Source organism: Lissotriton vulgaris, chromosome 2_1 (genome assembly GCF_964263255.1).
Source record: "Lissotriton vulgaris chromosome 2_1, aLisVul1.2, whole genome shotgun sequence".
Lineage (NCBI taxonomy): Eukaryota > Metazoa > Chordata > Amphibia > Caudata > Salamandridae > Lissotriton > Lissotriton vulgaris.
The window spans coordinates 102,510,507-102,536,352 of NC_141687.1; the positions used below are offsets into that span (position 1 = coordinate 102,510,507).

The 25,846-nt window shown below is 50.8% G+C and overlaps 1 protein-coding gene across 1 annotated transcript in view; it reads left to right on the top strand.

Annotated features, from left to right (window-relative positions):
• Positions 1-1,328: 1,328 nt before the first annotated feature.
• The window catches only part of WSCD1 (WSC domain sialate O sulfotransferase 1), a 335,167-nt gene continuing 310,649 nt past the window's right edge, over positions 1,329-25,846 (top strand). Inside the window, exon 1 of the mRNA XM_086954536.1 lies at positions 1,329-1,553. The gene's annotated coding sequence lies outside the window, so the exon portion shown is untranslated. The remainder of the gene's footprint in view (positions 1,554-25,846) is intronic.

Genomic DNA, 25,846 nt, shown 5'->3' on the forward strand with positions numbered 1-25,846 from the left:
CTGGGCAAAGCACTATGAAATGCTCGCGTAGTTTGCGAAGTTTGTGCTACTTCGTACTACACAAACTGTACGTAGCACAGTGCAAACATGCGTAGGGTAGTGTAGCGTAGTGCAGCGGTCATTTTTTGCTTGTTCGCGGTCCTCAACGTCAAGTTGGCGGCCGTGAGCAAGCAAAATGACATCCCAGGCAGACTTTTTCCTCATTCGCGATCAGCAACATCAAGTTGCTAATCGCGAGCATCGAAAATAAAACTCCCGGAGAGATTCTCAACGCGGGAGGTCAGGTTTCTCATTGCGAGTGGTCGCATATGCTCGCGACCGCTCTCAGTGAGAAACTACCAGTCCGTGTTGAGAAAGCTGCCGCTCGAGTAAAAATCTACTCGAGCAGCAGAAAACTACCTCTTGCACTGTGCAAGATGCAGTTTTCAATGATTGCACAGTGCTGGATGCTTGTCCGCACAGTGCATTGAAAACGGCATCTTGCACAGTGCGAACAGGGTACTACGCAGTTTGCGTAGTGCTACGTGTAGCTCGCGTAGTGCGAAGTGCACTTCGCATAGCGCTACTTTGCAAACTACGCCCAGCTCTACAAAGTCCTGATGATTCTCCAAGCACAAAATTTGAAGCCATAAGGTTTCAAAAATCTTTATATTCGAATGAGCTTGTGGCCCCTGTTAGAGCAGGCTTTCTCCATAAAGGGGCCCGGCCTGCAGCCCTCTTTTGGAAGCAATGACTTTGTCCATTTTCCCTGGGAATCCGGTCATCCACCCCTTCCCTGGTGGCCTAGGCGGTGTGGGGTACGCTGGCTGCCCGTTCTCATGCAGGTGCTTGGGGTGAGCGCTGAAGCACCTGTCGGGTCTTGATTCTCTTTCTCCTGGTGGCCTGAGAGGCCTCCTGCCCCAATGAGCGGACCTCTAGACACTCCATATGGGGACAAAGGAATCATAAAGCTTGGGAGTGATAATATACGGGAAGAGGAGGAATTGCAGGGGTTAGAAGAAAAAGGGAGGAAAAATACGGGTGAGAAAGGTAATAGGGTAGAGAAGAGAAGTGGAAAGGTTAGTGTGTGTGACAGAAACGGCAGACGAAAAAGAAAAGTGACACGCTAAAGAAAACAGGCGGGAGGTGGAGGAAAATAGAGAGTTACCGGGATTGGATTGACAACAGTTGATCGTAACTGGAGAGATGTACAAGGGACGAAGGGGTGCCATAGGGGACCAGAGAGAGGAGGCGACAGGGAGCGGGAGAGAGAGGGGGGTGCGCGGCCAGCACTGCGCATGCGCGCTTCTCATCTCCTCTAAGTGGCCGCTGCCTGCTTAGTTACTGCTAGAAGCAGCTGGAGCTGCTGAAGTGAGAGCAGTGGAGCCGCGAGAGCCCGGGGGAGCTGCAGAGAGGAGCACGATCCTGGGAGCCGAGCCCCCGCAGTGGGCGTGCAGGGGGAGACGCGCACTCCGAGCACAGGCACGACCCCTCACGCGCAGCAAGGACCCCGGTCAGCACCAGCCCTCTGGACAGCGGGGCTCGGCGGCACGAGCGCTCTGACATCCGCACAGGTGAGTTGCACCTTCTCTGAAGACTGTTGCACTTGTGGTTTATCCAGCGCGTGGAGGCTCGAGGCACAGCGCGCGATTAGACTCCAGCGCCCACCGCACAGCCTTGGCGCTGCATTTTAAAGAGAGATGTGTTTGTCCAGACAGGGGGCCGTGCTGCTTGGGGTCTGCCGATGAGGAGCTGGTAAACTCGATTTACTTTTTATATTCAAAACACCAAGCATTTATTTCACGAGGGCAACATTGTGTGTGCGTCACGGCAGGCTACGGGGCTTTGGGATGTAGAGTGGGCTGGGCCAGTGCACCCCGGGGTGGTACTTGGGATCCAAGCAAGATGTTTTTAAGGTTCGCCAAAGAAGCCCGGGCAACCGCGGTTCTTGCAATACCATACCCCCAGCGTGCCTGCACTCCAGCCGAGTGCTGCATCTGACAGGCTATCTCCACAGCACCAAGCCGCCACAGCCCTCTCCACAGCACCCCAGCCATGCCTGCTTTGCAACACCAGAGAAAGTATCTGGGCTATTCGGCGTCAAAGCGCGAGAGTTGCCCCCAAGTCATGCAGGCTTAAAAATACAGCCAGTCCTTTAGGTTTGCCTGCAGCACAGCTCCCCGGGGGTCTCTAAGCATGCATGCTTCAGGGCAAAAGATGCGCTCCGACTCTTTACACCTGTCCCGTCAGGATGCCTGCTTCGTAGACACGTAGAAACTTCCCATATTGGCCACATCCGCTTCACACTTTCAAAGCCTTTCCCCCACCAGTTTTGCTTCAGCCCTCAGAGCTGGTCCAATGAGAAGCATGCCTGCTCCACATTTCTGGAACTCCTCGTTGGGGTGCCTGCTTCATAGCTCCTTAGCGATGCCTGTTCCGCGCCTTCACAGCACTATGACAGCTCCCCAGGTAAGCACGCTTGGAAGCTCGGTGCTTCTCGTGAGGCATGCCTGCTGCACATCCGTCATATCCTCCAGAATACCTGCTCTGTAGCACCAGAACTTCTCTCATGCATTACTGCTTCACCAGGACTGCCTCGCGAGTTCCGTTCGCACCCCAGGTCTGCTCGCGGGGCCTGCCTGGGCCACGAGCACCTGCCAAGACTTGGTTGTTTCTCCACATCAGGGCTGCTGTTCAGGCACCCTTTGAGCGCAACACCAGAGAAACTCTTCTGACATGCCTGCTACATAGCACCAGAGAAGAACCGCAGGCATGCCTGCTTCATAGCATCATAGAAGCGTCAGCTTCATAGCATCATAAAGGCACCACGGGCTTGCCTGTATCACAGATCCAGAACGGTTGCTCAGTTATCTCGTGCGTCACTGTCACAGAGTTGCTCCACCATCATAACTACTCCTCAATGACGGAGCTGCCAGGCAGTATGCCTGCTTCATGGCACCAGAGCTTCTTTCGAAGCCTGTCTTCTTCGTGATAACACCTGCATCCCAAGCAGACCCGCATAACAACACACAGCTCCTAGAGGAGGCACTCCTTTTCCAAGCACCAGGTCCTTCTTCCTGTGCACCCGTGCACCTGATGCTTACCAGTGCTGAAGCTGCACTCCGCCAGCATCACAGCACTAGAAAGGGACAGGCTGATACTTGCTTAAACGTATGCCTACTTCTCAGCACATGTCGATGCTAGCTTGCATATCACTAATTTTGCTTCACAGCACCAGAGCGGCACACGTTGATGCTTGCTTGCATTGCCCCGACTTGCTTCACACATGCCTGCTTCACAGCACCGGAGTGGCACACGTTGATGCTTGCTTGCATTGCCCCGACTTGCTTCACACATGCCTGCTTCACAGCACCGGAGTGGCACACGTTGATGCTTGCTTGCATTGCCCCAACTTGCTTCACACATGCCTGCTTCACACCAACACAGCGGCACACGTTGATGCTTGCTTGCATTGCCCCGGACTTGCTTACACACATGCCTGCTTCACAGCACCAGAGCAGCACACGTTGATGCTTGCTTGCATAGCCGCTGATTTGCTTTACTCATGCCTGCTTCACAGCACCAGAGCGGCACACGTTGATGCTTGCTTGCACAGCCCCGTGCTTGCTTCGCACATGCCTGCTTCACAGCACCAGAGCGGCACACGTTGATGCTTGCTTGCACAGCCCCGTGCTTGCTTCCAATATGCCTGCTTCCCGGCAGCAGATTTGCTAACGCGCTTCTCTGGCGCACTACAGCCCTGCTGGCTGCTAGCGATTCCAGCTTCTCAGCATTAGATCTGTCCCGAGGCATGTTCACTGCAGAGCACCCTGGCTACCCACAGGCGTCTTCGACCACGTCTCCAGCTCTCCTCTCCTGTGTTACAGTTTTGGATGGGCACCAGGCATGCCTGCTGCAGCTCCCGCGGGCACCCCGTGGCTGGAGCGCTCCGCAGCACCCGGGCTTCCCAGGCCGGTGCCTGTTAGTAGCAGCGCTGTGCACCCCGCACGCCTGACAGTGCGCCTGGGCCGATGGCTTGATTTTCAATAACTACTGACATTAAACTACTTGCCTCTGCCCAGGCTGCAGGTGTGGCATTGCTTCGGCCCTTCATTAAAGTGTGTTGTGTGATTGGTCCGGTTCTGCCAGACACGGAGGGGATTCTTTGCCATATGTGAGCGAACTACACATCGGTGTTTACTGACTAATATCCAGCCGGAGGAACACTTTTTGTAAAATTCCAGACAAGCTTTGAAGCCATCTTGTCGTGAATATTATTTGTATAGCGCCTCTGCCCCGCAAACCACTTCGAAGCGCTAAAAGGTCATTTTAAAGTATATTGCATTGAAGGTCTCTTATTTGTAAATGCAGTTAGATCTGTCAGGCCGCACAGAGTTCATTTTAGGGCTGGCTGGGGGTCGAAGGCGCCTGTGCGGGTTGGGGTGGGGGAGGGCTGGTACGATGTCTACTCGGTTCCGCAATCACACACGTGTCTCCCCAGGATCAATCAGCAGAGTGAACCCGCGTCAACGTCTGACAATAACTGTACCAAACAACGCATGGGTTTGATGTAGCGCTCACTTTGGATCGAGGGCTTTTCTAGGTGCTAATGCACCGGCCTCTGTGAATGGGCCGTGGGTCGTGAGTGTGTTTTTACTTCTTCTGCAACCCTACCTACTATTACTACTAAGTAATGTGACGCGGTACAATACAAGGAGGGTGGGGGAAGAATGCCCCGGTTACTTACCGGTAATCTTCATTACTCCGAGTCCGTGTCTTCCTCGCCACAGTAATCTACATATGAGCCTCCGGCTCCACACAGAACTCCAAGTAAAATTAAAAGAGCAGCGCTCTAGTCTCCCCTCCCTCCTCCAATATGGCCCCCGAGGCTTCCACCAATCCCATAAAGGGACACATATCCAGCAACTCAGCCTGAAAACCAAGCCGCAGACATGAAGCCACCACCAGGGCCGGGAGGGAAGGGAAACTATACTGTGGCGAGGAAGACATGGACTCGGAGTAATGAAGATTACTGGTAAGTAACCAGGGCATTACCTCCTCGTCCTGTCTTCCTCGCCACAGTAATCTACATATGAGCCGATACCAAAGCAATCAGCTTCATGTAAGGAAAACAGACCACCACATCAGTGCAGTGAAACATATTTTAATATACAGAGGCACAACAACCCAAAAAATGGACAACCTCTTAAGGCACCCCAGCAGTCAAAACAGAAGAGGCAAACGAAACAGAACCCCCACCCCCAATCTGGAGGCGGTAATGGGACATGAAGGTATGCGGAGAAGACCACGTAGCAGCCCTGCAAACATCCTCCATAGACACCCCTTTGAAAGAAGCCCAGGATACAGCAACAGACCTGGTGGAACGACCCTGAACAGGAAGAGACGGAACCACCGACACCGAAGCATAGGCCAAAAGAATGGCCTCCTTAATCCACCGACTGATCGTGGACAGGGAGGGCTTCATACCCTGACGCGACAAACCATAATTTACAAACAAGCAGTCAACCTTACAAAAGGGAGAAGTGCGAGAAAGGTAAATCAGTAAGGCACGCCGAACATCCAAGAGGTGCAAAAGGGACTCCTCAGCCGAGGAGGGATCAGGACACAGAACCGGAAGAACCACCTCGGCAGACCGGTGAAAAAAAGAATCCACTTTAGGAACAAAGGTGGGATGAGGGCGCAAGACCACACGGTCCGCCAAAACCAACAAAAACGGGGCAGAACGAAGGAAAGCACCCAACTCACCCACACGCCTGGCAGAGGCAATCGCCACCAGAAACACCACCTTGAGAGTCAAAAACTTCAGGTCCACAGACTCCAAAGGCTCGAACGGAGCCAACTGCAAGGAACGCAAAACTAAAGGAAGGTCCCAAGGAGGAGGACGCATGATAGGACGTGGTCGCTGGAAAGAAAGAGACTTAAAAAGTCGAGCAACCAACGGAGAAATGGAAACCAAAGGCAGGACATGAAAAGCCCGAATGGCGGCCCACTGAGCCCGAAGGGTCGAGATGGCCAAACCCAACACAAACCCATCGTTCAGAAAGTCCAGAATGCGAGCTGGAACCAAAGAATCCAACGTCAGCCCACGATCAACACACCAAGCAGCAAAATGATCCCAATGCTTGGCGTAAGACTTAAGCGTAGAAGGCCGCCGTGACTGCTGAATGACCCCAGCCACAGTCACCGAACAACCGCCACGTATCAGAGACTCCCTCTCAAGAGCCAGGCCCGCAGACCCAGGGAACGGAACACCGGCAGTGGAAGATGAGGACCCATCAGAGGATACGGCACGAACGGCAAGGGCCACCCCGGAGACACCGTCAATTCCCTCAGAAGGGGAAACCAAGGGCGACGCTTCCAACAAGGCGCAATCAGAAGCACCAACGACCCCTCCCTCTTGATTTTCTGTAGCACAGCCGGAAGCAGGGGAACAGGGGGAAAAGCATACAGCAGACCCTCCGGCCAAGGGAACGAAAGGGCGTCCACCCTCCAGGCGTCCCGGCAAGGCATAATCGTGCAAAAACAACGGGTCTGGGCATTGTCCTGGGAGGCAAACAGGTCCACAATCGGACAACCAAACACCATCCGCAACCTCCTGAACATCCACCTCGTGAGAGACAAGGAACCCATGGAAGGAAACACCCGGCTCAGACAATCCGCCACTGTGTTCTCCGCCCCAGGTAGGTAGATGGCAGACAGGGACAACAGATGCACCTCCGCCCAAGAACCAATCCGACGAGCCAGGCAACTGAGGGAGCGAACCCTGCACCCCCCTTGATGGTTCACATACGACATCACAACCTGATTGTCCGTCCGGATCTGCACGTGGTGACCCTGAACAAGATCTGAGAACTCCAACAGACCCAGAAGGACGGCCTTCAGTTCCTTGAAGTTGGAGGAACATGACAAAACTGACTGAGGCCAAATCCCTTGAGCCGCCGAAACCCCCAGAGTAGCACCCCATCCCAGCAGGCTGGCATCGGTAGTGACCACGCGGGTGGGAACAATCAGAAAAGGGCGGCCCTTGGACAGATGACCCTCGTCCAACCACCAACCCAGGACCACCCGAACCTCCTCCGACATAGGAACCAGAACATCCATATCGAGGGAACAGGGGTCCCAATGCGATAAAATGTGGGACACCACCGGGAACATATGAAGGCGAGCCCATGGCACCGTCAACAAGGAAGCCGACATCAGACCCTGAACTCGCAACCACAGGCTCACAGGATGAGAAACCCCCACCAACAGGGAGCGAACAGCAGACATCAGGGACAAAACACGGGGAGGGGGCAGGAACACCATCCCCAACTGAGTCTTGAACAGAGCCCCAATGAAAGTCAATTCTTGTGCAGGAACCAGGGAGGATTTCGGCACATTCACTAGGAACCCATGATGCGTCAGGACCTGGCACACCTTCTGGACATGCAACTCCGCCTTAGGAAGAGAAGAAGCAGAAATTAGAATGTCGTCCAGATAAGGAAAAACACTAACCCCCTCTCCATGTAAATGTCCAATAAGAGGAGCCAGAATCTTAGTAAAGATCCGTGGAGCAGAGCAGAGTCCAAAAGGTAATACCTGGAATTGGTAATGACGCCCCTGCACACAAAACCGGAAAAACTTCTGAAACTCCGGATGAAGAGGAACATGAAGGTAAGCATCCCTCAGGTCGATCGAAGCAAGGAAATCCCCCAGAGAGATCAGAGGAAGGATCAAAGGCAGGGAAACCATCTTGAACCCCTGGTGAGGGACGAAAGTATTCACCCACTTCAGGTCCATCACAGGTCGAAGATCCCCCGTGCGCTTGGACACCAGAAAAAGAATGGAGTACACCCCCTTCCCCACTTGGTCGCAGGGCACAGGAATCACCGCCTTTTTGACCACCATGGAAGCGATGCCGTCCAAAAGCGCCAACCGTTTCACCGGATCTCCGGGACAAGGAGTGGCCTTGAAATAGTCTGGGGGCGTCAGGGCAAATCCAATGCGCAACCCCTCCGAAATCACGCGAAGCACCCATTGGTCCGACACAGTCTCGCGCCAAGAGTCCATGAAGCAAGAAAGTCGACCCCCAACCGGACCGACACCAGGAGCGATCCAGTCAGGATTTGGAAGCAGGAGCGGAGGAGGCAGAAGCGCCGGAGAACCGGGACTTATCAAAGGAGGGAGCACCCCGGCCACGCCCCCGTCCACGAAAGGGCTGACCAGCCCGACCCCTCTTCGAGGTACCAAAAGACCGCTGGGAACCAAAAGCACGGAACCTGCCAGGACGGTCAGGAGCAAGCAGTTTACGGTCCTCTGCCGTCTTCTTCACCATGTCGTCAAGAGACGAACCAAAAAGTCTAACCCCAGAGAAAGGGATTTTCATAAGCAAGTTCTTCTGAGCAGCATCAGCTTTCCAGGAACGGAGCCACAACTGACGCCTCGCAGCCACAGAGGATCCGGCCGCAGAAGCAGCAGCCCCCAGCGAATCAAAGGAGACATCCGACAGCAGACGGACCTGCTGCTCCATCATCGCCAGGGTAGAAGAAACATCCTCCCCTTGGTCCAACAACTCCGACAGAGACTGGAAATCCTTGAGCAAGGACTGGATAGTGTAAGAGGAATAGGCCGCCGCCCGGATAGAAAAATTTGCAGCCGCAAAAGTGCGTTTCACAGCACCATCCACCTTATGGTCAACCGGGTCCGCCGGAGAAGAGTCCTCCGAGACAACGGACCCATGTGAAGACATGCTCGCCAACAAAGAGTCAACCTTCACGGAGGCAGGGTATTTCACCACAAAATCCTGAAGAGGGTACCTCCTACTCAAGAAACGAGGAAAGGAACCTTTGTCCACATCCTTCCATTCATTCTCCAGGACCTTCAATACAGAGGAGTGGAGAGGCAAAGAATCAGGCTCAGGACGATGATATTGCGAAAACAGATCGTCTTCCAGAGGCACCACAGAAGCAGGAAACACCAAGTTATCGCGAATGTGACCCAGCACCTCCTTCAGGTCGGCACCCTGCACAAAGCGACCCCTGACATCAACCTCCTCCTCATTCTCAGAAATCAGCAGGAGCAGCAGCGCCCTCAACCCTCGCCTTCTTCGCAGGAGGGACAGGCACCTGACCGCTTAAAGCAGCAGACACAGCAGAATTGATCATCTGCTGCAACATCTCCATCGAAGGAATTTGCACCCCAGAACCAGAAGCCACAGCCAAAGAATCAGGAGCATGAGCATCAGCTGAAACATCCATGACAGTCAGCCACGTGAAGCAGTGCAAAACAAACACAGGCAAAAGGTAGAACAGCCCGTTAAAATAAGGACCCGAGGTTGCCAAGCAACCCCACAAACCCCACCTCGACGCATGCTCAAAGAATAAATGCAGCTGGAAACGCCGCGCGCGCACCCACAGCCACAGACTGAGAGCAGAGCCCAGCCCAGCCGAGCCCTGAATGCGCCCCTGAAGGAGCAGAGAGCGAAGAGGCAGCAAACCATGCCGACGCCAACCGGCAGCAGGTAAGACAACGCCCACGGAAGCCTCCGGCCCCCACAGACAATGCCCCCGGCCGCGCAACGTCCGCTCAGCAGGACACGCGGCCGGCAAAAGGTAATTAACCAAACGGCCGACAGGACACAAGGCGTCCCGGCCATACAGCATACCCAGCCGCAATGAACGCCACGTACGTCCGCTAGGCAGGACACGAGGCACATAGGCAGAAGAAGGGGGAAAAAAAACCAATAAACATACACGCATTCGAATTCGAACGGAAATACACGCAAAAGTGAAACAAACACTACTTTCCCCCAACCAGATACCAACGGACTAAGGGAACCGCTAAAGCAGGAACCCAGCCCACTCACCTGACCAGCAGGGAACACAGCACTCGGAGAAGTGCAGAAAAAAAGAACAGGCTGAGTTGCTGGATATGTGTCCCTTTATGGGATTGGTGGAAGCCTCGGGGGCCATATTGGAGGAGGGAGGGGAGACTAGAGCGCTGCTCTTTTAATTTTACTTGGAGTTCTGTGTGGAGCCGGAGGCTCATATGTAGATTACTGTGGCGAGGAAGACAGGACGAGGAGGTAAAGACTTGTTATTAGAGGATGGGGAGGGGGGTGGTCTTCTCGATTGCCCCGGTGTCGGGTAAGCACCTTCAGTGGCTGCATCTGGGCAATTCTCGCCCTACACACAGCTCCCAACCTCAGTTGAGATACTACGGACCTACTAATGCAGAAAAGAAAAGTCCCCTCACCCCACCCCGCAGAAATAACCACAACAGACACAGTTTTCAAAAGTAGTTCCTGGTTTTGAGTAGTATCTAATGAAACTAACAAACGACAAAGCGCAGGCTGAGCCGTGCCTTCTTTACTCCCCCCCCGTTCCCCCGTCTGCGGGCCAATAATATTTAGAGACACCTGTTGGATGTTTGCAGCGGGCCGTTATTTTCCTGTGGTGTGGTGTGGCATTTTTGGTGCCAATAAATAACCTATCGAGATTTTTAAGGCTGCAATTGCTACAGGATATACTGGAAATTGACCTATGACACTGATCAGTGCAAGCACTGACGTCAGCAGTGCTTGGTCACGTGCACATCCTGGCTTAGCGATGCTACAGACGTTTGACGCCCCCGTTTAAACCCATCGTCTGTCACCGCTCCAAACATTTCCCAAACGTTTCTCAAGGTGATCAAATGTCCCCGTGCGAGGACGATAACAGCTCCCCAGTACAGGGCATCCGTTTTACAAACCAGTTTTCATGAGTTCTGGTACAATTGTCTCATTTGAAGTGTACGGAGACTGCAACTCCCAGAATGCACTACTTTAAAAAAAAAAAATGAAGAGCTAAACTAGGGAATTATTGTATGCTGCCCTCATCACGCATGCGCAGAAATCCTCCGGCCCTACGTGAGTTGTGCTGTAGTTGGGCCCACGGAGGAGAAAAACTCCAAAACTCACGTTCTTCGTTGAGCATATCCGGAAAATGTGGAACGCTGGAGCAGCAGCGGGGTTTGTGCACGTGCTCCTGCTCAGGAAAGGGGGTGTCATCCAAAGTATGCCACTGGGAAAAATACGGTCATTGGTTCGAAAACCAAAGGTGGTCCATGTTCACATACAGGGGTCCGAGACTCTTTCAAAGTACCCGGGCCGCGCAATTTCACTAAAACTTGTGAGAAAAGGAGTGTCGTTTTAAGTGCTGCGGGCCAGTAATATTGTTTATACACTAGTTAGGACTGTACATAAACGCCCCCCTGTTTGCCTACATCGGGGCTTCCCTGGCACTGCAGCAGACTCTCCAGCAGCTGCTCTGCTGACCTGTCCACCGCCACCCCCAGTGGAAAAGCTCTAAACATTCATCAGTGCGAAACCAGCGTGGTGCACTAAAGTCCGCCAACGCTGGCCTCTGGGTCATCAGCGATTCCAAGCCTGTGCCCAGCACAGCGTCCCCTGCTGGTCCAGCGGCTGCTGGCGGCCCCGGGGGCGGGGAGGAATCTGATGAGTGAGATCAGAAAGTCACAGTTTATCTCATGCTTTATGAATGACCTGCAGGAGGCGAGAGAGCCGCGAGTGATAGCCATGCATAAGTCATGAAATAGAAAGGGAGCACGTGACGCCTTAAAGGGCAAGCGCCACCCAGAGCCCCCTCTGCAGGAGACAGCACAGCCACGCGCAGCAGCGAGAACTGAGCGCTGTAAGAACGCAAGGAACCGCACGCGCCAGCTGGGCTTGCATTCACTTCATATACCTCAACTCTCGTGCATTGTTCAGCACAACACACACAGAGTTCAAGACTAGGAAGCAGGGCCGGACTGGGAACTGAAAGCAGCCCTGGCAAATTTTTCCAAACCAGCCCCCGTAGAAGTAGAACTAGAAATATTTTCCAAGAGTCGTGGTCTATGTAAGGAAGGGTATGGCTAAAAACACAGGAACTAACATCTGTGCTTCACGTATTTGCAAAACTGTGCCATCTCTTTCCTCTTCTGCGCCATTTCGTTCACTCTCGCCTTCTGTATATACCCGCTTTTATCTTCTCCACTCCACCATCCCTGCCACACTCAACCCACACCCCTGGAAGCATTTCATTTCTATTCCTTTGGCACGGTCTATATTTTGACAGCTGTGTACTTCCTTCACACACTTCCCAACAGTTATAATTGGAACATATGAGACCATCGCTCTGTGCGCTCTATGGAGAGGCCAAGGATGGGATGTGCATGCAGTCTGAATACCTGTGTAACCTACTGACAGGAACTGAAAGAAACTCACCCTTCTTCAGCCTCAGCTGCAGAGTTATCAATCGTGTTCCATCATAAACACCCACCCACAACCTGAACTCACTCATACGCCTGACCAGTATTTTTGCTTGTAAAGTTAAGGACCTTAGAATCGGAGGGCCAGATAAGGACTGTCCACCTAAAATCTTTCATATATGCCGAGTTAAAGTCTGTTCCCTGCTGGGACTCTGCAGCAGGTGCATTAACCTCTATGCTATTTTACCGGATTGGAACCTGGAGGTTAGTGAGCTTCACAACAGCTACATTAACGCTCCGAAATGTCTTAATCCTTCCCCCGACATAGAGATCTGCTCACCAGTACATGCATTAACCCAATAAGCCGTGTTTACCACAATGTCCCCTGTGCTCCACAGCTCAGATGAAAAGCTGTGCAGTCAGTGCTTAAAGGAGTCTGCCAGGCTGCAACACGTGCGGGGGATGAGAGGGAAGGGTTGGAACATGTGTAGAGTTCTGCACAGTACACTATATTTTACACATACGTGCATTACACAGGTGCACTGATTTTAATTTGTAGGCACAGAGAGAGAAGGAATTATTTGAACTGTGTCATACATTTGGTGTTGATTTCAAAGCTCAGTTACTTATCATCTGACCAATGATCTTCACACTTTTTAATTCTGTGTCCCACCCCCCGTGTCCAATAATGTATTCAAGCACCATTAGCCAAAGTACCAAATACATTTTCTCACAAGTATTATTTAACGTTTTAAATATTGCAACCAAAAGAAAAAAAATTGGCAGGGTTGAGGGCACACCTGACCATATTAGCTGGGTTGAGGGGAGGGCACACCTGACCATATTGGCTGGGTTGAGGGGAGGGCACACCTGACCATATTGGCTGGGTTGAGGGGAGGGCACACCTGACCATATTGGCTGGATAATTAAAGACTGAATTCAGGTAGAACATGCAAATGTTCACGGGCGTGAAGGGCGGCAGCGGAAACTTAGCCATCGCACCTCCCCCCAGCCCAGAGTGTGGGGCTGCTGTGTCCTCTGCAGACAGGAGCCCAGTGCAAGTGTGCGCCCTCCTCTCAGCCTAGCCTGTGAGTGACGGGCTCAGCCCTGACTGTGTGAGGTCAGTGAGGGAAAGACAGACAGCCATGGGCACAACAGCAGCAGCTCGCAGCCACTGAGACCAGGCAGAGTGGCAAGGGTCGTGGGAGGCCGCTAGGGAGACTGGAAGGGGTCCCTGAGGAAGAGTGCCGAGGGGCGGGGAGGACAAGACAAGCAGTGCGAAGAAAAGGGAACGTCAGAGAGAGGGGGCTCGGAGGAGATGAGCACACGCACAGAGCCAGACAGAGAGGACGAGGAGGAAAGGTGAGGGAGGGGGGAGAGAGAGAAACAAGGCAGTGGAGATAGAGAGTGTGATAGGCAGTGTAGTGAAACAGGAAGGGTGAGTTAGAGGGAATGAAATAGGCACAGGAAAATAGAGCGAGAAAAGAGAGGGCAGGTGAGGGCTGAGATGGAAACGAGGCAGGAAGCACCTGTGGGAAAAATGGAGTGAGGGATAGGACTGGAGAGTGGACAGAGAAGGAAGTGAGAGAAGGAATGAGGGATGAAGAAAGGAAGGGGGATGGAGTGAAAGAGGGTGTGAGATAAATAAGACAAGAGAGGAGATGGACGTAAGGGCCGGGGTGGGACGAAGGAAACCCACTGATGAGAGAAAAAAGTATTTACATTGAGGGTGGAGGGGAGAAGAGAAGCGGCTGAGGAGGGAGAAGGCGATAACGCTGGTGGAGAAAACCAGAGGGGTGGAGGCGGAGGAGAGAGGTGGACTGTACAGGGAAGAAGGAAATGAGAGGGAAAAAAGAAAGAGGGAAAGGGATGTGGTGAAAGGGAAAGAGAGAATGGAGGAAGACATTAAGCAGGTGGGCGTAAGGAGGGTCCCCCTAATTTCGCTCAGCCCCCTCTCTGCAGGCACCCCCACTTTCTCCCATTGTCAGAGTCCCGAATGGGGGTTATCAGCAGGGTCCGGCCACTTTTAGGAAGACACGTCTTCTGCTGTACGGCCCCCCGTTGTAGGACGGCGGTCTCATAGAGAGCTCTTCCACCTCTTTATAGCGCTTCCTGAATGCCCAGAAACTATCTAAGCCGGTGAATAATGCGGCAGAGCCTGGCCTAGTCCTAGACTAGAGCCAGGCTGAGCCTAGGGCCTGCCACCACCTCGCTCCACCCCTGCTGGCTGCTCAGAACAAAAAGCCACTACTGCGCAGGCTGCGGAACAGGGCGGTGGCCTAGGCCCTTGCCCCTTAGGCCCCTTTTAGTTTTCATTCTGGCCCGGCAGTCGTGACAGACAGTGCCACCGTGGCAGTGGCGTCACTAGGGGGGTGCGGGGGGTGCGGACCGCACCGGGTGACACCATCATATGGGGTGACACCATGACACCCTTGCTGTTTTCATCAGCTCACTGCTCACACTACACGTGCTTAAACGCCCACAGCTACGTGCTTAAAATGTAAGCACTGCCACTGCTGTTTCTTCTTCATCATCGCCAGCACCACCAGCAGGTTAGGAAGCGCCCGGGGGTGGGGCATGGCGGAGCGTGACTCCTCTGTGCCTGGAGCCGTTGGCAGAGAGAGACAGAGCGAGTGGGCGCGTTGCGTCCCAGCAGTGCCCTGTCCTGCCTGCTAGTCTGCACTTTTCTGTGCAACTGTCAGAAAGCCGGCCCGGGCCCACTGCGCTTGGCGTATGAACGCTACAGCCTCTTGCCTCAGTCTGGTGCCTGCAGGGAGACAAGCGTTGTTATCAGACTGGGCCCTGCTGCGAGCTCAGTCAGGCGCAGCGCTTTCTAAGTTTTACGGATGCGTTCCATCGGAGTTTGTATTGCTTTTTTGGCAATGCTGTCTAAAATTGACTTGTGGTAGAGCATAGGCACATCGCACACTAAATCTGAAAAAAAAAGTTAAAAAAGTGTAAAGTGTTCTAGTTCCGTGTAAAGCGCTCTAATGCTCCCGTGCCAAATTTGCGCTATATAAAACTGCAAGAAATTGTGTGTTGGCGCCTATTCTCTTAATCAAATGGCAACATTATTATCGATTTTAGCTGTACAGGAGTCATGTCTGCTTATCTCGCAAGGACGGAAGACTCAGCTGATTGTTGAACCTTGACCCCCAAGCTATTCTAAGACCTTTTCAGCAGGTCCTCAACTGCCTGATCTATCTGATTTTCGCCGCGTAAGAGTTGGTTCTCTTCCCATTGTGTCCCCTTGGCTACTGTCTTGTGGACTGGTTAGCATATAAAATAGATTGCAAAACAGAATTGAAAACAAAACATTTTTTAGCCAAAGTTTCTCTGATTAAGAAATTCGCAGTGGAGTCCAGTTAAACAGAAAAGAGGCGCGTTGAACTCTTCGAAGCAAGGCTGGGAGGGGCGATAGGCTGAGTTTTTCATCATTCAGCTTTGAAGCCCTAACACTATGCGGTACTGTAGAACGGGTATTGTTTTCTAGATGATGGTATTGTATGGGTTATAATCCAGAGCGATGCTCAGTGTAGAGCCCCAGTTTGTCAGTTGCTGACCTTTAGACATGACTCAATTGCTTTTTCTACAAATTAGGTTGATCATTGTTTATAGGTCATTTAAAAAGATATAAGGCTCTTTCTTTTTTTGTTTGTAGTTTTATATAGAGCAAACTCGACACAAAGGTATTGGAGCGCTATACATGACCACCAGTTACAAAACACATGGTTCCATCAATGGTTTTTTTTAGGCACAAGGAGAATAATGGAAACACATTTCATTAAAGGAAGTGCAGAGATCAGAAAGCGAGCCATAGACGGGTCAGAGCGTTGCGACTTGTGAGGCTGTTTGTTTATCAGAGGAGGGAAGGGGGCGTATGCGCAGACTGCAGAGCATTTCTGTATTGAAGCTGTCAGGTCTTGGACCTGGAGGGAATAGGGGAAAATTAGAGGTGGGGACTGAGAGTGGCAAGGGATGTGGCAATGTGGGAGTTAGCACAGAAACCATTCTGTATGGTGTTGTTATTTTGCACTGGCGGACTCAGTGGAGGCCCATCATGGATTCATGGGGTAAGTCGTGAGGGGGTGACACCATGAGTTACCCGCACTGGGTGACACCAACCCTAGTGACGCCACTGCACCGTGGCACTGTCTGTCTGTCACGACTGCCGGGCCAGAATGAAAAGCAAAAGGGGCCTAAGGGGCAAGGGCCTAGGCCACGGCCACCACTCATTAGATGATCAATCCTCGGATCAGGAGGCCAGCCCAAGACGAGGATCAGGAAGGATTACATGCAGTTTAAACGACTGGACGGTGTCTGTCCCAGTCATAAATAGACTCACTTGCGGCTGGAGGCGGCAGTGCAGACAGGGGGAATTAAATTATGGGGTATGTCTTGCCTGTGAGAGCGAGCGATGCCTGCTTCCTCCTCGCCTCAGAGCCACGCGCACTTTTAATTGCGCAAACCCCAATGCGCATGAGCTAAAGCAGACTGCAGACCCCACCCACCCTAAGGCTGAACTAAACGAAAGCATTGATATCTACAAGCGTCTACGTCATTATGATGACATGGTCCGATGGTTTTTCAGTTATGAGTCAGGCATGATCTGCCAGCTGCCTTAATGACATTGAAATCGGCCGGCGGGTCAGGCCACTGCTCACGTCACGGACACGGACGGACTGAGCACCAGCATTTTATGCTTAGAATTCTTGTGCTCAGGCGGCAATGTGCAGGAATGGAAGGTAAAGCAATTTTTGTTAGCAGGAGTGGTCCGACACGGCCAAATCGGCCCCCAGCAACAGAACCGGCCCCCCCTGTCATAAAACCGGCCCCCACCCCATCCAGCCTACCGGGGGATTGCCCGGTGCCCGGAATTGCCAGTCCGGGCCTGCTAGGAAGCAGGCTGCTCGTGGATTAAAGGGACCTGGTTATCCAGTAGCATGAAAAGATGCGTGGAGAGTATGTGTGTGTGTGTGTATATGTATATATATATATGGTGATTGTCACCATATTTGTGCCTGTGATTTTGTGATATGTGTATATATATATATATTTGTGTGTGTATATATATATACACAAATATATATATATATATATATATATATATATATATATATATATATATATATATATATATACATATATATATATATTACAAGTGACTGTTGTAACGGTGTTAGTGCACACTTAATTGTCTTTTTCTGATGATACATATATACTGTTATTTACATTGGTCACTGGCGGGCGTACAGACACACATATCTCTCTCTCTCTCTCTCTCTATCTCTCTCTATCTCTCTCTATCTATCGATCTATACTCCACGTACAGACACACATATCTCTCTCTCTCTCTCTATCCCTGCCTCTCTCTCTCTCTATCTATCGATCTAAACACCACAGGCATACACACATATCTCTCTCTCTCTCTCTCTTTTTCTTTCTTTCTTTCTCTCTCTCTCTCTCTCTCTCTCTCTCTCTCTATCGATCTATACTCCACGTACAGACACACATATCTCTCTCTCTCTCTCCCTCTCTCTCTCTCTCTCTATCTCTCTCTCTATCTCTCTCTCTCTCTCTCCCTCTCTCTCTCTTCTTGCTCTCCCTCTCTCTCCCCCTCTCTCTCTCTCTCTCTCTCTCTCTCTCTATCTCTCTCTCTCTCCCTAGCTCTCTCTCTCTCTCTCCCTCTCTCTCTCTCTCTCTCTCTCTCTCTCCCTCTCTCTCTCTCTCTCTCTCTCTCTCCCTCTCCCTCTCTCTCGTTCTCTCTCTCTCTCTCTCCCTCTCCCTCTCTCTCGTTCTCTCTCTCTCTCTCTCTCGTTCTCTCTCTCTATCGTTCTCTCTCTCTCGTTCTCTTTCCCTCTCTCTCTCTCGTTCTCTCTCTCTCTCTCTCTCTCCCTCTCTCTCGTTCTCTCTCTCTCTCTCTTTCTCTCTCTCGTTCTCTCTCTCTATTGTTCTCTCTCTCTCTCTCTCTCTCTCGTTCTCTCTCTCGTTCTCTCTCTCGTTCTCTCTCTCTCTCTCTCTCTCCCTCTCTCTCTCTCTCTCTCTCTCTCTCTCCCTCGTTCTCTCTCTCTCTCTCTCTCTCTCTCGTTCTCGTTCTCTCTCTCTCTCTCTCTCTCTCTCTCTCTCTCTCTCTCGATCTATACACCACGGACAGACACACACACACACACACACACATATGTTGTTTATGTCAATCAGTTTTTCATTTCTGGTAGCATAATTACTCATAAGCAAACACATTTAATTATAAATAGAGCACAAGGGGTTAATACATACAGTGAGGTACACGATGCGCTTTATTGTAAAGTTTGGCCATCAGAACAGTTATTTGGGCACAGGTGTCTCTACCCACAATACTGAATACACTACAGTGAACGTGGAGACTATAGAACCGATAATCTGCTATTTTGCTGGAATCTGTAAAAAATTACCACTGCTATTTTGGCATTTACCGTTCAGACGAGTCTGACTGTGATGCATATAAGCACTGGACGGTCTAATGTCCCGTGTGTTGTCAAGGATCACGTGACGGGGGCGTCAGGGCTCTCATTGCGCTGTCACTCAGTAGTGTGATATTATACAGTCTCCCGATACATGCATTTCCTAGAGCACGCCTTTCCACGTGCACCACGTACAAGCATGCATCTCTTGTGTATGCCTCTCCACGTGCACCAGGGCACATGTTAGGGGGAGTTAGGCAGTATGCATGTGACATCATGACGCGTGCCATCACAGCACATGACGTCACAACGCGTGACATCCCACGTGGCATTCCAGTAAGTGACATCACAAAAAGTGACATCAGATACTAAGATCTCACACATACGTTTATCAGGTGCATCACAAGTACATTTAAGTGCATTATGATAGTTTATAAATGAGATTTGGAGTCGGGGTTGTGCTAAAAAAGTGGCGCAATCCTGATACAAAATCTGGGACTCAACTCATAATTTTTTCAAACGTTGCCGCAAAGAAATTGGCAACAAGGAAAAACATAGTAGTAGATCTGTTCTGCTTAATTTGTTGCAAAGTCTGCATTGTAAACAATTTAATTGGGTTAAGGTTTCTGCTGCAGAGGTGCCCAGTAAATCTCAGAATAATAATAATGGTGAGATAACTCTGGAGGTTAACAGAATTGTTGGATAGATCTGTGTTTTGTGTTGTCCCAAACTTAAATCAATGTAATACAGATGATTAAGTTGTCCCCTGCAAAACATAATCACCCACTGTTCTTGGGGGGTGGGCGTTTGGGGATTCTTGAACCTCTATTTTGTTATTCACGATATTGCAACACACATGATGTGCATATTATACAATGTTGTGAGCATAAATGTACCACTTAATTATGCAATAGAGCTCTGATATGTGTATGTTATGACATATGCCAACTGAAAATGCAATAAAAAGTTTTTTATAAAAAAAAATCTCCTGAAAAGCACATCATGTAACATGCAGATCACAGATGTTTATTTTGTGTAGATAGGTAAGTGGATTACTGCTTTAAACACAGAGATAATTTTGTTACCTGCGGTTCATAAATTGTAATCCTTCTAGTGGACCACAGTGAGCTATGAAAGGCATTTGACTCCTACACGTTATAACGCTGACGGTCTCAGGTAACACATCTTGTACATTGATTTATACACTTTCATGATTTATTTTGAATGGGTGTTGTGTATGTTATGTAAAGCGCTCTAAAGCGCTCTAACACTCTCCATTGGGATGAGTAGCGCTATAAAACAAATAAAATAGTGCTATTTAAATTGTTATTTGTGTAAATACTGTTACAGACAAACCCATTTGACATTCTTACAGTTCATGCACTTAAATACAGGGACTGAACAAAGTAAAAAGCAGGCATCTCTAAGGTATCTGTGAATAGATAACAAGCTGTGTGCTCTTACTTCCTGTCTGTTGCCTTTGCATGTAAGTGTGATGTTCCAGGCCGCCTCCAGTCCAATACTCAATCAAAATGAGGCCTGATGGCCTGTAACTTCTGCCTTTTTCTTTGGCACAGCTGGAGGTGAAGAAGAAGCCACCTCTCTGCCTGCATGTTACTGCTGGGAATGTACAGCAGACAACGTGCAGAAACAGCTGAACGTGTCCAGGTGTCTGAAAATTACGCTGGGACAAGTTCAACACAATTCTGTGGGGCCCAACATCTTGTCAGGTGGACGGTGTCCACCCTGTGAAAATAGTGGGTGGACGTGGTGTGCCCCTGACTGGTGCCCTGACGAGCACCAAGTACAAGCATGCGTCTCCTTGTGTACGCCTCTCAATGTGCAGCGAGGTGCCCTGCAGTGTGGCACTGGCTGCATAACATGCGACTGTCACAGCAGTCGAGAAGGGGAGAATCAATGGGCTGGCGATATTTATATCTCTACATCTAGCAAACACACGTGCACATCTCGTTTGTGAGCTGTTCTGCATCAATAGTGCTACGGTTTCCATTCATTACTTCACGTCTAATATACATGTAGTGTGTCCTTTGTAAGCGGTGCTGCAGATATCTGTGGAAACTCTACTTGCCTGTGACTCCCTTATAGTGATAAATGTTTGTTTGCCAGTCTTCGTGTAAAAGCACTATGCCTTGTCACCCCTTAGAGTCCCCTGACCCTGGCAAGAGACACTGCCAATATGTAGTAACTTCCCCCTTTTAGGGCGTCTTACAAGCAGCAACATGTCTCATCACATCACTACCATCCTGATGGAACTCCACTGACCTCCCTTCCTTTCCCGCAGCATCTCCAAAACCAGCTCCATCATTTGAAAAGCCATCAGCATCGTCACCGACCTCCCGGACAAGATCACCAACTTTGGTACCTCTCGGCATTCACAGAGCCAGGACACCATCAAACTGAAGACAAGCAACGTGCCTTCTCCGTCAATGCACCTAGAATCTGGAACGACATCCCTGTATCCTTAAAGACCCTCCAAGCCCCAAATTATGGAATTAGAAAAGAGTTAAATGCACATCTCTTTAAAGAACGCTACATCACACGGCAGTACCAGTTCACTACTGCTTCCAGATGCCGGCTGCCTGGCCATTCACTCACTGACTGTATCTGTGCCTTTGATTTTGTGCCACACCACGCTCTATTTCGGCTAGGTTTGGTCTTGAAGACGTGAGCGCAGTTAAGAGGGGTCCTTCTGAACTTGCAAGAGGAGACGCTAGGCAGGCAAGACTAAAGCGGAGTCTGGCGCAAGATGAAAGGCTAAGATACAGTCCGTGAGTGATTGGTAACGTAGCTGGTTTCTAGAAGCAGAAGTGAACTGTTACTGCCTTGTGATGTAGTGTTCTTTGAAGAGATGTGCCTTCAACTGTTTCCTAATCTGAAGCAGCTTTGGGGGGTCTGCAAGGATAGAGGGATGTTGTTCAAGAACCTAGGTGCTTGACGGGAAACGCCTGTTGCCCTGTCTACAGTCTAATGGTCTACTGGCTCTGTGTGTACCGAGGGGTATCGATAATGGTAATGGATGGCAAAGAATAAAAAACGCAATAAAAAAATCAATACAGTGTTGAAAATTTGTTTGGAAGCTTGTCGAGCATCTTTAGTCGGTGCGCTATGGGACTGTACTCATAGGCGTTTAGCGAATATTGATAGCCTCCGAAGTGTAAACATTCTGTATGTGGGTAAGGATGATAGAAGGTCCAGCATGCCACACACACATGTTTAACACCTTCCGAGCGTTGAACGTTCAGCACCCATTGCTGAACGTTCGGATAACGAATGCTGGCCCGTCGGCCAACGGTCTTGCACAGCACTGGGGAGGTAGTGCTCGTGACGACCGTTGGCCGACGGCAGCACTTAAAGGGTTAAAGCTGTTTAGTAAGAGATGGTGTCCCTGATCATTATGATTTTTTGATAGCCCGTGTGTCAGAAAAGATTGCCATGGATCAGAATCCCTGTTATTGGTCAGAGTTTGCATCATCAGGCATACATTGTGTTGTTAGTGAGGATTTGTGCTGTCAGTCAAAATGTGTGCCATTGGTCAGAGACTGATGACAACAGTTGTTGATTGAAAGTTGGGCCATCAAGCAAGATGTGTGTTTGTCAAAGGTTGTGTGTCGGTAGGAGCTGGTAGTGTTTATACAGCATACATTGTCAATCATTGGGATTCATTTACAAAGACATTTCCGAAAATATAAGCAGCAGTTGTATAGTGCTCTTTACCATACTTCTACAATCCTGTGTGTGTTGGCCTCTAAATAACTAAAATGTGAGTAACATTGGAGTATTCAACTAATACTTATGTAGATTGGTAAATAGAAAGGACTGTGCCCTCTTTGTACTAGTGCTCATTTGGAATTGGATGTTTCTGGGCTGATTTACAAAGGCATCTAAGAATACGTAAAACAATACTCCTTTAGTACTGTCTCTTGTACTAATAGGGAGTTCTCCTTTGGTAACTTCTCCTGGACTCAAAAATGTTTTTGTGAATCATCCCAGAAGTTTTATCAATTTACAGATTTTGTTAGAGTTGTATTTGTATTTAGATTTAAACCCAACAGGTGTCTAAGTGCTAACACAGGTAAGAAACAGCAGGAAGAGAATACAAGTGCATCATTAAGGTCTAGTAGTGGCTTCTCTGCTATGGTGGAGGAGCGTCGCCCCACTGTTTTTAAGCAGTGCAAAGCAGAAACATGAAATTATAATAACTTTGCTGTATTATTGCTTTATGCTGGTGGGCAGGTGGGTGGGTTGGGCTGCTTGGCCCTTGGAGCAGGCCAGGGGAGGAGTGGTTTCCCCACTCCTCTCGGGCCACCCAAACCAGTCATGAGCGCTTTCCCTGTTCTCCATGCAGACTGCATTACAGCCCGCATGGAGAAAATGCCCAGACCCCCATTCCCTGAGTGAGCATCGAACTAGGATGCTCAAAACCAATCACAATGCTGCATTGCAGCGTTGTGATTGGTCAGTGGGGCCTGCTTTCTGTTCCTCGATGTGCACAAGGAGAGCAGGATCAGCGACGCAGGCCTGGCTGGCGGCAAGGTACGTTTATTTTTTAACTACAAAATATATATTTTCACCATGCGCAACCCCCCATGTGATCCCTACATGCCCACCTAACCACCCATGAGCCATGCCAGCCGCCGCTGTTAAGGGTGAGGGAAAAAACAGGTTTTGAGTTGCTTACGAAACACAGTGAAGGAATTCAGATTCGCAATATATATAGGTAACATATTCCACAACATGGCCACTGCCACAGAAAAGGCGTGGCCAACTTTTCTAGCCTTCCATAACCTGGGAATGATCACATTCCTTGGCACTGCAGAACTAAGCTGTCTATTATGAGAATATCAGTTGAAAGCAGTTCTCAGGTACAGCAGGCCCTGCTGGTGAAGAGCCTTATAGACCATACAGAGAACTTTGAAAATCACCCGCTTTCTCACGGGTAACCAGCGAAGTGAGCGCAATCCCTCCTTCACAGAAATATGTTTAGGAACATCCAGAACTACCAAGGCAGCTGCATTTTGGATGACCTGAAGTTTGTTGAGAGAGTACTCGTTGGAAATTAAATGTAGGGTGTTAAAGTGGTCAAGGTGAGATGTAATGAGGGCTTTGACCACTGAAATTCTTAATTTAACAGGTAAGAAGGGAAAGATCTTCTTCAGGATCTTAATAATGAAGAAGCAAGAGCTCATTGTCTTGTTCACCTCGGAATCGGAGGCAAGGGTGTTGTCGAAGGTCACTCCAAGCTGTTATGGGGAATGCACTGGGGTAGGTAATGACCGGTTACTCACCGGTAATATTCATTACTCCGAGTCGTAGCCCTCCCCGTCCCAGTCCTTACTAATGAGCATAGCTCCTCCCACCAGAAACTCCCAAGCAACTAAAAACCCATCCCTTCCCTCCAGGCCACACCCACACCCGAAGGCATATAACCATGTGACCCGCCCATCCACATCCTGTACTACCAAGCACAAGAAGCCGAACAGGGAGGGAGGGATGGGAACCAGGACTGGGACGGGGAGGGCTACGACTCGGAGTAATGAATATTACTGGTGAGTAACCGGTCATTACCTCCTCGTCAGCCCTCCCCGTCCCAGTCCTTACTAATGAGCAGATACAAAAGCAAGAATCGGCTTCACATAGCAGAAAAACAGACTCAAGCCGCACAAGCAGAAAGTCACACAACCCGAGCAGAACGCAAGCCAGCGTTCCCAAACCCAGGAGACACAGTCCCACATATCACTCAATGACTACAGGACATAACAGCACGAGGAGAACACCCAGCAGCATCCACACAGAACACGGCCAGGGAGCCCCAACCCGGAAGCAAGCCCAACGAGCAGCTACCCCAGAGGCGAGGAACCTCGAACCGACCCAGGCGTCAACACACCACAAGCCCAACAGCAGGCCGCACAGCCAACACCGCCACTGACGGAGAGCAGCCACAGAAGGCCCCAGAACACGACCAGCCAGCCTAAAGGCAACAAAAAGGGAACACCACCCCATAAAAAAAGGCACAGCAGGAAGGAGGCACACCGCCAGAGCCCGCACAACCGCCAAACAGAGCAGCAGCACCCAAACCCCAGTAAGAGGTACAGGACAGAAAACAGGCAGAACCAGAAACTCCAACAAGGAGCAAAGGAACGAAAGAACGGCGCCAGGAGGAAACAACCCCCCAACCATCCGGACGCCAAGGGGCGCACCAGCCCAACGCCCGAACCCCGAAAGGCCAACCAACCGCCCACAGAGCTCGCAGGGAGGATACAGGCCGACCCAAGACGAAGCCAATCACCCAGAAACCCAAGACAAGCCCCGGAATCCAATGCAGACACACCCTGTGTCGGACAGCAATCCAGGAAAGAAAACCCCATGACAGGCACATGACAGGAGAGGCGAAGGGCTCCCGAACCAAGAAAAACTCAGCCAGAACACCCCAAAGCCAGGAGGTCCAGACACACCACAGCCAACCGCGCAAGCGGACCAGACACCCCGAGACATAGGGGAAACAACAAGGGACCACTGGCAAACACCAGCAAGGCCCCACCGTCAGCCAAAACAGAGGGAGCCAAGGCCACCCAGACCAAACCGGAGCCACCAGGACAAACGAGGCCCGACCCAGTCCAACCCGCAGCAGGACCCACGGAACCAGCGCAAACGGGGGAAAAGCACACAGCAGACCTCCGTACAACAGAAGGACAGGGCAACCACCCCGCAGACAGAGCCTGACCAAACCAGAGAACAACCTCAACCCAAGGCACTCCCCGGAGAAGCAAAACAGGCCCAACCATGAGACACTGAACCTGGACAGCAAGAGGCATAACTCGGACAGGGAGGGAAACACCCCACGCAGGAGAGCCGCCCCGGGAAGAAAAACCCCCCGGGAGACGAAAAGTCCAAGGGGCCACAAGGAAGAAAATGCCCCCCCCCACCTCCCGGCCGAACAGCCGAACCGTCAAGTGAAGCCGTCCCAGCACAACAAAGGCGGACGACCAAACACACCACCAGCACACAGTCCGACCAGACCCCCCCGAACCTCAGGGGAACCAAGGCAGAAAGAGGCCAGGCCAACCGAACCGACCAAGGGACAGACTGAAAGCACAGGCAATCAGGATTCAACCCCAGACCAGAGCGAGCCAGCGCCACCAGAGGCACAAGAGCAGCAA